This window comes from Bemisia tabaci, chromosome 7 (genome assembly GCF_918797505.1).
Source record: "Bemisia tabaci chromosome 7, PGI_BMITA_v3".
Lineage (NCBI taxonomy): Eukaryota > Metazoa > Arthropoda > Insecta > Hemiptera > Aleyrodidae > Bemisia > Bemisia tabaci.
This window is the reverse complement of record NC_092799.1, coordinates 25,332,532-25,344,640: the sequence shown is the minus strand read 5'-3', so window position 1 is coordinate 25,344,640 and position 12,109 is coordinate 25,332,532. Positions and strand designations below refer to the sequence as shown.

At 39.1% G+C, this 12,109-nt stretch overlaps 1 protein-coding gene across 2 annotated transcripts in view; it reads left to right on the top strand.

Annotated features, from left to right (window-relative positions):
* The first annotated feature begins 7,770 nt into the window (after window positions 1-7,770).
* LOC109038128 (uncharacterized) overlaps window positions 7,771-12,109 on the top strand; it is a 103,696-nt gene continuing 99,357 nt past the window's right edge. The window contains exon 1 of one of the 2 annotated variants that reach the window (XM_072302511.1): window positions 7,771-8,028. The gene's annotated coding sequence lies outside the window, so the exon portion shown is untranslated. Of the gene's footprint in view, window positions 8,308-12,109 lie in introns of both variants that reach the window. The other variant, XM_072302510.1, reaches the window with a different exon arrangement.

Here is a 12,109-nt window from a genome sequence, read left to right as displayed (position 1 = left end):
GCGATTATGCGGTTTTGACCTGCTCGTTAATAATAAAAAACCGAAAAAAAAATGCATTACCAGATTTATCCAGTTTACGAATTGTTCGCACTTTCTCAGTTTCGCCTGAAGCCAAAGGTGGGATGACGCACGACTCAGTTGGATATTTCAAAAAACGGGATGAAAAAATTTGAAATGCAGGAACGTTGAATTATCAACTCCAGCGTAGAGAGAATTTTTTGAGTGGTCACGATACGGTATAAGCATCTGCGTAGAGATAAAAGTGTAATTCTAAGAAGGCACACATACGAGTTTTTCTTATTCCCCATTTTTTACGATGAAGCGCATTGGAACATTTCAAATTTTTTGTCAGCCCGCTTGAGTTTGCACGTTGACGTTTTTTTTTTCTCATCTATTCTGCCCTACTGAGGAAAAACGCCGTTTGTACTATCGCCGAATTTAGTTTCACGCAGAGTCTCAGGTGACTATTTAGCGACGGCGAGGCGCGGCGCGTTGCCTGATAACGCTCTCATGAAGACGCGCTTGTTCCTCTGTGAGCGCGTAGTCACTAACACAGACGCACATGAAACACACACAGACATTTTCGCTCATTCACCGTGAGAATTCACGTTTTTGGCTCTTTGGAATGTAAACAAAGATTCGTAATGACGTATCGCGCATCGATTCCAATTCTCGCTTGCCTCTTGTTCTTGTGACTAGAGCAAGGAAGAAAGGATCTCATTCCGAATCGGCCATTTTCAACCTTGGCCTGATCTTCAAAATATTTTCAAAGTTGATAGAGGATCACCTCCAGAGTCTAAAACACTGATGCTTTTTGAAATCGGACGATCACGGAGGGAGGGGGAGGGGAGTCAAAGTAAAAAAATTAAACTCGCATATCTCGCTAACACTTAGTCGTAGAGAGATGATATTGGTCTCAAAATTTAGAGAAAAACACCAGCTTTCAAGCAATAATTACAAAATTGGTCCATTTTGGCAATTTCATCTATTATTGCTACGTTGCCGTAGTTCAAAAGTTCAGTTTTTCACATTTTTAGCTGTGGCGTTGCGTTGAGAGGTGCACATAAAATAACAGAACTATTTTCTAATGAAAGTATACCGTTTACGTTTTAACAAGCACTAGCACCTGGGAAACAAGTTCAGGGGGAGTTAAGATTATCCAAAGTTGACGCGGTACGCTGAGACCTGGGATGTTTGGAATCCCTACACCACCCACGCCCCCAAACTGACCACTAATCGTGAGGTTTTGCATTTTCATTGGTCAAGAGGACCATATTTGATGCATTGTGGTTATTGGTCAGTCTGAATCACTCAAGTAGGGGAGGAAGAGAGAGAAAGATCTATACTGAGCTCTTTTTCGTAACACTCTTTGTCATTATAATGGGTTTTAAACATCGGTATTTTACTTCTTCTTTGGTAAGAAGGAAACAAATGCTTCACATCGATTGAGTTCATGTCAGGGCCGGATTTACCTACTTGCCGCCTATGGGCCGCCTGTATTTTGCCGCTCCCTTCTCATTCCCTTCTCATTCGTATTGAAACATCAATAAACACCATCAAGTGAACGTGCCAGCGGGGGAGGGGTACAAAAGACGCGTTTACTCGTGTTGAACACATTTTTTGGGATGTCCTGTCAACACTACTACTTAGCAAAAGTTAAGTTTTGTAAACCTATCTCTGTGTGGACAAGGCCTTCCATTCAAAAGAAATGAACGAAAAAATTACGAAAGGACAAACATGAATGTGGTTTAATGATTTTAACTTCCGCCGCCACGCCGCGCAGACCGCACCGTGTTCGGCGCAATGCGTGAAGTATTCACGCAGTCTTGTAGGCGCCATGCGTTTCACGCTGACCGCACTGTGTTTCATGCAATGCGTGAAGTTTTGTAGGCGCGGAATGTGTTACATGCCGATCGCCGCGCCGATGGCTTCTCTTCTCCTCTTCATCTCAAGTCCTCGTCATCATTGCTCTCTGCGCCGCGTTCCAGACAGCGTTCTATGCGTTCCAGGCCAAATTGCGTGTTTGGTTTCTTTGTTAACTCGACTTATTGGATTGCATTTTGCAAAAAGGAACCACTAGCATTGCAATGATGCTGAGATTGTGCAACTTCATATTTTGCAATCAAATTGCGGAAATCGTGAAAAACTATGAAATTTAGATGGTAATTTTTGTCTTAAATTTACAGTTTTCAGCGAGTAAAATAGAAACTATTAATGGATAATCGGGTTTTTCCTCCAGGACAGAATAAGTTGCACAATCTTAGCAACATTGCAATGCTAGTGGTTCCTTTTTGCAAAATGCAATCCAATTGAAGGTGCTGTCTCTTGTATCAATGAAAGACGACACAATTAAAAATTACTACACTCTCAGGAAACTAGAGATTTTGACGCCTTTTCTCGTTTGTAATTTTTTTTTTTCTAAATCCGATATTTTTTTATACCTACATTTAAAAAAATTGCAAAATTTGCCGCCCTCTAGATTTGCCGCCATGGGCCGCGGCCCATGTGGCCACCCCCTTAATCCGGCCCTGATTCATGTTGAAATCATATGTGAGAAAGATTGACACCAGTTTACGAGATCACTGATTTCTCAATTAAGTTTTCTCACAAGTCTCTCTTTAGTTTTTTGGCCCAGTTCGACCTGTCGGAAAATTAGTAGGTGGTCGAGAAAAAATGGTCGATTAGAAGTCAGCAGTAAGCAATAACATAATGTAGCCCAATTAGCTATCTTAATGATATAATTTTCGGTCCTTCCAGACTCAAAATAAACGGATCAGTTTTATATAAGGATTTGTAAGTAGAATATGTCATTTCGACTGGAAAACCTTGTTATCAGAAAAAGGAAGGCACATTTTTAGACATGCAGTATGCGATACGTGTGCGATAAAATACCTTTATAATCTCAATCATGCATTAATCTCCAGGAAATTAAATTTTCCTAGAAAAATTCCTTTTTAAATAATCCCAATATGCCGGGAAATCGGCGGAGACAGGGAAAAAACCAAGGTCATACTTGGACCCAGGGCTGAATATTACACGAGAATTCGCTATTAAAGCACTAACTATTTTTTCGGTGCATACTTGTGTAATCTTTCATATTCTACAGCGGACCAATCTTGCCTCTTGCGTCATTTTCAAATTTCCTACGCAAAAAAGTGTATCCTGAATTGAGGAGTTCTTTGGAACAAGGTCGCATGCCCGAAAAAGTAGTTCCGAGGAAATCGCATTTGACAGTTCAAAAGTGTATAGCGCTGGTTCTAACCAATACCTTCGTACGAAATTTAATTAGTTTGGAAGAACAAGTCTTTGACTGTTTACTTGCAAAAACGGAACATTGTGACTACATTTCCCTATGATTTCTGCAGGATAATGTGGATCGTTGTATACGCCCTTGTTCCAAAGGCTAAGCTTACTAGTTAATAATTTTACCTTTCTGGAAAAAATATTATGAAAAACAGAGGTAAGTGGGAAAAGAAGCCAATAGAACAATTTAAAGTAAAAGAGAAGTATATTACCCTAAAAGGTAACTCCGGAAAGTCATGAATTTGAGTCAAAATTTTGGGCAAAGTTCAAGGAACAAAATTTAAGGTGATTCAAGTTGACGATTAAATTTTCGATTTTTGAACTTTGCCCATTCGGGTACTTGAGAACGTTATGTCCAACTAATTTGGAACTTACCGAGATAATGTTGGGACAAAGTTACGGAGAATTGGCTTATTTCGCGGGAGAATCGTATGACTTTTGAACTGACGTATTTTGGGGTCCGAAATCCTCCTTAAAATTAGTTTGAAATTATTTCTGTAATTTTTACTTAAAAAGCTAACAATTCGGTAAATTTTCTTGTTTTATTTTTTTTCTACGGTAATTTGAACCGAAGATATGATTTTTGGAAAAAAGACCTTTGGCCTTTGACTTATCATAACTCGGTCAAAGATTGAGATATTGAAAAATTCTTTGTCCTTGATGTTCTCTCCAAAAACGTATCACAAGTTAGGGGTTTCAGTTTGGAAGAAGAAAGTTGCCCCCCTTGAGGGAGGGTCAAAAAGGGGGGGAGCGGGAATTTTTCGCACACTCTGTATATTTCCTGAAATTAGAAGTAATCAAGTTTCAGAAAACGCGTTCTCCCGAAAAAGGGCGGATGCGCGCATACGCCTTTGTCCCAAAGAACTCCATGTAACCTGTCAGCGCGGTGGCCGGCGCGGCGACTAGAAGAAAAAAATCAGTTGCACCTCATGAAATTTTAGCTCTATTTTCGAGTGACCGCGGTGTTGCGCTGTCTATTATAGTTCGCACCTATAGATACTTGTCTGAGGGATATTTTCTTGAAAAAGTAGCAGATTTGCCAATTGTTCATGTAGCTCCGTTTTCCTCGTTGGCATAAGATGAGATAGGCCCAGTCAGCACCCGATATCTCCGAAACGCGCTGCGCCTCGTCGCACAGTTTACATTTGATTTGGAGCCGCCTATGCGTGAAACTAAATTCGGCGATAGTACATTCGAATGTTGCCAAATGTTCGAATGTTCCTCTCATAAAATACTTATTTTTGAAAAAAGCTGTGAATATGTTTCCGAGAAATTTGCCGACTGTTTAATCAAATTACGAACGGAATCCTTAAAGAAATCGAAAGAATTTGAAGATTCGCAATAAGTATCTCTAAAAATTTGTGAATGTAAAAGGGAATTTTGTCCGTGCGGCTGATGCGGTGTTTTCCTTGGCACGACAGTATTTTTTTACCTCAAACCTCTCTCAAACAGCATGTAAAGGTTCAGAGTTTTGAGCAGAAAAATTCGTGAACACACTGGAAAAAACACACATTGGATCTGGAGTCCAGACTCTTGAAAACATTGACAAGAAAAATACTCTTGATTCAATCACATTTTTGCTTAAATCAAAAGGAAATCCGCTCAAATTAAGAGGCTTGGTTCTTGATTTAAGCAAAAATCCGATTGAATCAAGAGTATTTTTTCTTGTCGACGTTTTTAAGAGTCTGGACTCTAGATCCAATGTGTTTTTTTTCCAGTGCAGAACACCCTTTAACTTTATTTTTTAAATTGAAAAATTTGCGCAACGTCATGTTTTAAAAGCTTACCTGATTTTTTTCTCCGTGTGAAAAATTTTTTGTGTAATATTTAAGCAACGTTATTGACTCTTTTTCATGTGATTAAAGAAAACGGGAGCGGGGCTTTTAAAACGCCACTAAAGGGGTGCGCGTTTTTGCGGTTTCACCATCGAATAGTGGCACTGGTTGCAACAACTGCATAAAACTCTGCCGTGCTAAGGAGGAACGCCGGATGAACTTTCAGACGTTGCCAAGTTTCCTTCGATAAAAACCGAATTTACTGGAAAAATCGTGAATATTTGTTTCCAAATTTTCCAGACAATTTTGTACGCAATTTAATCTATAACATCTGAAAATTCCAAGGAAAAATATGCATGAATGTCGTTAAAAATGCATATTTTACCACGGGAAATTTGGCAACGCCTGAAGGTTCATACGGCGTTTTTCCTTAGTACGGCAGAGCTATTCGTGCTCGACAACTATCGATGTTGCATATTGACGGTGAAACCACCAGACCAAGTTTGCCGTGTTTAAAAGTCTCTACTCTCATTTTATTTTTTTTTGGCGGAGAACAAATCAATATCATTCCTTGGATTTTCACAGAGCTTCCTTCGTAAGGAGAAGAAAAATTATGGAATTTTTCAAAAACTGACGTTGCGTGGTTTTCCATGTAAAATAGTATAGTATGACAGGAAGTATACAACGGTAGTTTCACCGTTGGTGTGCAAGTATTTGAAAGCGCGCTGTTGTGGCGCCATGATTTTTTATATTTTACAACGCTATGCCGCTATTTCCGGAAAACTATTTTGATTTCGTGAGAGACATACAATGAAGGGATGGGAGCCAGATGAACCTCATTTCATTTCAACGTTTCAATTTTTTACCCAAAAACTTATTTCTCATGTGATCAGGGGGTAAAAGGGGGTAAAAATCTCGTCTTGTAAATACAGAGGATTCGAAAACGCCTGCAAATGAGGCGTCATACCTCACGCGTTCCGGAGAGTTCAAATAGTTGTATCCCGGCGCCTTAGCAAGGCGATAGAAGTTTAATATTGAACTAGCTTCCCCGTTTCGTTTTTCGGCCTCCCTGTGCCGCAACTGCAGTTTTGACCGTTAAGGCCGGAGTTTAAGGCCGCTAAAGCCGGGGTTGTATTTCGCAAATGGATAGTTTTTGAAGAATAATTAAAAATTAAAGAGCAGGAGTAATTTAACTAAATCATAAAAGGGACTCAAATCTACAATAGAATGCACACAAATTCGGAAAGTCTCGTCATGTAAATACAGAAGATTCGAAAACGCCTTCAATTGAAGCGTGATACCTCACGCGCACCGGGGAGTTCAAATAGTTGTATCCCTGCGCCTTAGCAAGGCTATGGAAGCTTAATATTGAACTAGCTTCCCCGTTTCGTTTTTCGGTTTTCCTGTGCCGCTACTGCAGTTTTGACCGTTCAGGCCATAGTTTAAGGGCGCTTAAGCCAGGGTTGTATTTCGCAAATGGATAGTTTTTGAAGAATAATTAAAAATTAAAGAGCACACAGAAAAAAATGGATGGTGCTGACGACAGAACCTTTTGTTCATACGGCTCCCACAGTTTCTTTGTTACACTTACAGAACTTTTGGTCGTGGGAACAGAGTACTCTGTTGCCACGACAGAAGTTCTGTTCTCACAACAGAAAAGTTCTGTAAGTGTAACAAAGAAACTGTGGGAGCCGTATGAACAAAAGGTTCTGTCGTCAGCACCATCCATTTTTTTCTGTGCAGGAGTAATTTAACTAAATCATAAAAGGGACTCAAATCTACAATATAATGCAAACAAATTTGGAAAGTCTCGTCATGAAAATACAGAAAATTCGACAACGCCTTCAACTGAAGCGTGATACCTCACGCGTTCCGGAGCGTCCCCGCTTGGTTTTTCGGCTTTCCTGTGCCGCATTTTATCTATAATTTTTTCTTTTAACGCTTCTCATTTATTTTCATAATTTTCTATCGACGAATAAAAAGTTACGATATCCTTGTCCTTTTATGTATTTGTATCGCCGAATCTTCATGATTATATCGATTATCTTGATCTTAGCCTCGACTCAGTTTCCCTAATTATTTTTTTTGTTTTTGTTTTTTTTGCCATATCCTTTTTATTAATTAATTGCTTTATAAAAGGTCAGACAAGTTCTTCATTCTCCGTGGTAAGTCTATGTTAATCCAAGGGTATAATGGTTGAAACTTGGTACAATGACTGACAAATCGATGGTGTAAGTCGGCAATCACATAACTCCGTTTGCGACATCGCAGACTTCCTGTCATACCTTATTCTTCAAACGGGAAACATCGCAACGGCGACTCTTAAAAACTGCCGTGATTTATCTTTTCCGTGCGAAGAAAATTCTGCATAAACTTCAAGGAATAATGTCCATTTGTTCTCATTTAAAAAAATAACATATAGGCGGAGATTTTCAGACACCGCAAAAACGAGATATGTGATTGCGGACTTACGCCGTCGATATGTGATTGCCGACTTACACAGTTACACCATCGAAAAACTGATATTATAAAACTGCCTTCAATATTTTGAACGGCAATTGTCGCTACAGTTAAATACTCGCCGTAAAACAAGTCGTCCATAGGGGTCAGGCCGGTGAGACGAAAGTTTACTTACGTTGCTCCTAGAGGTCCTAGAGGCCGCTGGCCAGGCGCCAAGCGTCGCTGCAGTCGCCGTTGTTTTCATCATCATCATTATTTTAAAAAATTCAGATTTTCTCGGGCACTCTACTCGGCCGCAATTTTGTTCAATTTTGACTCAGTTTTAGTTGAGTTTTCTTTCAACTATGAAGCCTTTCGAATTTTGATTCCAGACTCGACAGCGGTGTTAATTACTAACATATTTTATAGTTATTACCATTAAATATCTACCACTGGAAACGTGCTTCTTGTGTTTTCTGCGATTTGCACTACGGGATACGGTTGATTTGTAGTAAGTAAATCCATTGTCTACGAACATGTTGAAGAATCGTGTTTTTAAGGTTACGTAAATAATCTTCTTCCTTTACACCTCTGAAGCTCAAAATTAGTGCCAAATGCTGGAGTAGTGTTCATTCAATAGCCCTTCGTTACTTAATCTACGATTACTATGTGCTGTGTTTCTCCTAGTGTTCCTGTGCTTTAATTTGTGTGTGTTCAGAAATTTACCATCCAAAGGAATTAACTACACACTCAGTGATGCTGTTTGGAACCTCCTGATCAACTTTTGAAGGTGCGTCACCATCAGTTTTTATTCATACATTATCAACTCATTAAGATCAACATCGAATTCAGAGGGTTTGGTGTGTATTGTCATTCGCAGCTTGAAGATGCTCGCCTATTCACATTCATGATGTATTTAACGTTTGTCTCACTCGCATCTTGCGTCGTACAGTCATGTTATTCTTGATGTTATCTTTAGTCAGTACCTGTATTTTGATGACCCTTCTGATAAGCGTTGATTGATGGAAGATTTGCTCCCTCATTTTACGGAACAGGGGTGCAAACACTTCCGGACCAGGAGGTAGGACCAGGACCTTTTTTTTCCTGCCAGGTAGGGATCAAAACATTAAAACGCTGTGTTTTGGGATAACAAAACTGTCAACCATGTTACTTTATGTGTCAGGTAAAATTCTGCAAAAACTTGAAATGGAGAAACGTACATTTATTCTGGGGGAAACCTTGGAAGTTCCTGCACCCCTGGTACAAAATGTGTCAGACCGATCTCAAAACTGTCAACTAGAGTCCACTCCAACTCAGTTTATGCTCCTTAGACTGTAACAGAAGATCTGTTATCTTAATTCTAGCATTTACTTTCCATGCGAAAATGACGTCAGACAATTTTCTGTTGCTGTCTTCTGACTCTAGTCGGCAGTCCTGAGCCTTTTACTGGTTTTTGCTTTGCAGTACTTCCCGTTATAACTTCCTATTGAAGGGAACACTAAAGTTCTGAGTCTCTTCTCTAGAATGGGTAGAAGATGCAACACCATCAACATTGTTAAATTTTTTGCAGCGTGCAATCATCAACTTCCTTGTCGGCACTTCTTACATTGCTCAACTATTAGCTAGCATTAATTGAGAGTGGCAACTTTATGAATCTTAGTTATTGATGCGGATGAAAGGGGCCAAAGTTGAAATAAATTCATTTTGCCATGTAAAGGGAAACGCAGTATTACAGGATGTCTACTCGTCTGGAAAAAGTACTGATTTTTTAATTGTGGATTGTACTGAAAAAATGAGGATATTCCGCAAGAAGATCCGGAATTTTCACCGTCATACCATGCGTGTTTTTTAATAAAGCCTGGAAAGTATGCAATCCCTTGCGTGTTGTTTCTTAGAGTATTTGCTTGCAAGATAGCAATTGTGCAGTCAGTTAATCTTCACCACCGATAAAATTTTGTGTCTGTGTACTTTTTGTAGCAATTCAAGGGAGAATTTCAAATTTTGTCAAATAGAAATATTGAAAAAGTACCAAATTCTTCTGTCTATTCTGAATTTCTTGGGAATGCAAGTACTGAAAAAGCACTGTATAAAAGTAGGTACTGATAATGAGTTTTGGCCAGCCTGTTTTAGTAGACACCCTGAATTAGCACCTGATTAAGGTGATTCGATGGACGCCATATTTTATGTCAGAACGACGTGCGATGTATCGCATCGATTGGCTCTACTTTTCAGCTACTAATCCTTTTTCTCGAATTTTGAGATCGCAATTCTGTTGTCGGGAGACTAAAGCACTTACTTACCAATTTTTACAAAGAAATTCAACGTAATAAAGGCGTGGTTTTTTCAGAGGAAAAATATCGCATTCGATACTGATATCGAAACTGCACTCGAATGCGATATTTTTCCTCTAAAAAAACCACGCCTTTATTACGTTGGATTTCTTTGTAAAAATTGGTAAGTGAGTGCTTTAGTCTCCCGACAACAGAATTGCGATCTCAAAATTCGAGAAAAATGACGAGTATCTGAAAAAATGGAACCAGTTGATGCGATATATTGCATGCCGTTCTGACACAAAATATGGCGTCCATCGAATCACCTTAATTCCAAATTTTCTAAGATGATATAAGTATACATCATTTCATCCTCAAGGAAAGTCATAGATATTTTTGCTTGAGATTTTGAGATATCCTCCATTAAGCTGCTAATTGCCACTTCCAATTTCAAAAAAAAATATTTGTAAGTTTTTTCAGAGAAATCATACTCTGTCAAAAGGAATTGGGCAAAATCTCTAACGTTAATGCAGCATTTTCCCCCAGCAAGATACCGTTTAATTATTTGGTTGGTGCTAACAATCCGTTTTTCTTGACAAGTTTTGCAAATAAATGGCTTAAGTAAAAAACTGCATATCTCAATTGCAATGCTGCAGAATTTAGCTAATGATTTTTTTCTTTTGTTGGAGAAACTCACCTATAGTTTTTCTTTAAATTTTCTGTAAGTTTTCTCATGTTCCGGGTCTTTTGAACATTGCAATGGATACGCACTTCTCGAATTAAGCTATCGATTTGTTTTAGTTTATAGCGGAAGTCAAGTGCGCAACTATTCGAACTCCGAAGTTAGTATGAGGTATCACGCGAAAATGAAGGAAAATCTTGACTTTTCGTCCGTCTCAAATTACTAACGTTTATATGACTATGGAAATTAATCGCGCAACTATTCGAACACTGGAGTAGATATGTGGTATCACGCGAAAATGAAGGAAAATTCTAGCTTCTCGCCTGTCTCAATTTACTGACGTTCATAACTGCCACGATATTCATGTGAAAAATGTGTGATACTTATTTTCTCGCCTCCCTTGTCTGTAGAGGAAGAATTGTCATTTTGTTTTACAAAACCGCTTGAAATCGCGTTATCGAGGTGAAAATACCGGTAACCTTTCATATTTTCTTACTAAACTGCTGGAAAACTCTCGTATTTGCCAAGGTGCTACGGCTGCTATTACACAAGGTGCAAGTATAGCCAAGGCTACCTACTGAGATATACGCGTATATTTTTTATTTGTTTTTTTTCTTATCAAAAGGACTGAGACAGAAAAAATATAAATAAAGGTATTGCGTTATTCGGTTGCTGCGGCACACCTAACGACAGCGCCTGTGCATTTCTGTCGAACCGAGATAAGCGAAAGTGCCTTCAATTTTGAATATGCAACACGCACATCCGTGGAACACGAATAGTTGTATCAAGACACTATAGTCAGTCTAGTCTTTGTGAAGCGGAAGCTCCTTCAATTTTTGATTATGCAACACGCACATCCGTGGAACACGAATAATTGTATCAAGGCACTATAGTCAGTCTTTAGATCAGTCTAGTCTTTGTGAAGCGGAGGCTCCTTCAATTTTTGACTATGCAGCACGCACATCCGTGGAACACGAATAGTTGTATCGAGGCACTAGGTATAATCGACTCGCGATCACTCTAGTCTTTGTGAAGCGGAAGCTCCTTTAATTTTGGAATATGCAACACACATTCAAGATACTAAAAACCTAAGCAAGATTTTATAAAAACCTCATATTTTTTTCAAAAGCTCGCAACGAATTCGTTAGAGGTCGATCAGCGTGGGACATCCATCGATTAGCGTTTGGATAGCATTTAAGACTAGCGCCCCTTTGCCGTAATTTTCAGAATTTTGACCGGCCTGTCCGCGGACTGGCTACCCTGCAGCTCAAGAAATGGGCAAGGACATCGGTCTTATTTACAGAGCTCTGATCCACACATGTTTATATATGGATCATTTTCTACTTTAAAATAAGAAAATCCGGAAACCCCGAAAAATATTCTGCCTGGATTTGGTTATTAGCGTGCAATATGCGAATTTTACATTTTGCAACTACGTAGGAATCAATATTTAGGCTCATCCATAACAGAACCTTCTGCACAGATAATCAAATGACGCATACGTTGTTTCTGAGATGAGGCAGAAGTAGTAGGTAGTATTTTATTACAAAATGTGGTCGCGCACCCAAGTACTTTTCTTCTTTCTGAACACGGCACTATTCTTTTGTCGGGCTGGCAACCGCGTTTTGAAGGATGGTACA